Source organism: Octodon degus, unplaced genomic scaffold (assembly GCF_000260255.1).
Source record: "Octodon degus isolate 3935 unplaced genomic scaffold, OctDeg1.0 scaffold00219, whole genome shotgun sequence".
NCBI classification, from domain to species: domain Eukaryota; kingdom Metazoa; phylum Chordata; class Mammalia; order Rodentia; family Octodontidae; genus Octodon; species Octodon degus.
In genome coordinates this window covers 3,616,429-3,617,354 of record NW_004524795.1, presented here as the reverse complement: position 1 = coordinate 3,617,354, position 926 = coordinate 3,616,429, and positions in this window count along the sequence as shown.

The following is a 926-nucleotide window of genomic DNA, read 5'->3' as shown; positions in this document are numbered from 1 at the left end:
ATTTGTGTTGGCCTTTTTTGGCACTGTGTATGTAAATACTTTTGATAGATATGGGAGAATTGAGATTCATCTTAATTACATCATCCAAACTAAAAAATCTTATATGATGACTTTGTTTCTGTTTGCTTGATGTTTTTCTTTTTCAATTATCATTTACATACCATAGAATATACCTATTTAGAGTGAAGTTGGATGACTTTTGACAAAAATGTGCATCTCTGAAACTACTACAACACTAAAGCATTCCCATCAACACAACAAAGACCCCATGTCCCTTTGTGGGCAACCACTTATGCCTTTGCTGCTGTTATCCAGGAGAGTTATCTTTCCTAGAGTTCCCTGTAAGTGAAATCATACAATATATGTACTTTGTGTTTGGATTCTTCCATTGAATGTGCTTTTTCTTCCTGAGATAAATTTGTACTTTTTGTTTATTGGTAATTCCTCTTAATCACTCAGCGGTATTCTATTTTTTTGCCTATGGATGTATACTTATATTGCTTCCAGACTGAAGTTATCATGGATAAGCATAAGAATATTTGTGTCAAACTTTCCATGGAATTTCTCCTCTCTTTTGAGTAAATAACTAGTGATAGGTCATATGATGGTTATATGACAGGTTGGATCAATTCTTAAGCTGATTGACTTGATAATCACCTAAAGGAGTAGGAAAGTACAATTCTAGGTGTGTTCATGCGGGTTATGTTATTGGGGGGCCTTTTTATTTCCTCTCTAGTGCTGATCCTCTGTTCTGCTTCTCAGTCACAATGGACTAAGAACCTTTGCTCTACCACTCTCTTCTTCCAGATCATTTCTACCTTGCAGTCAGTCAGCCATGGATTCAATCCTTTAAAACCATGATGGAAACCCAGTCCTAGCCGAGGTCCGGTGAGTGTGTGGGAGAGCTTCTTGCTACCCTACGCCAG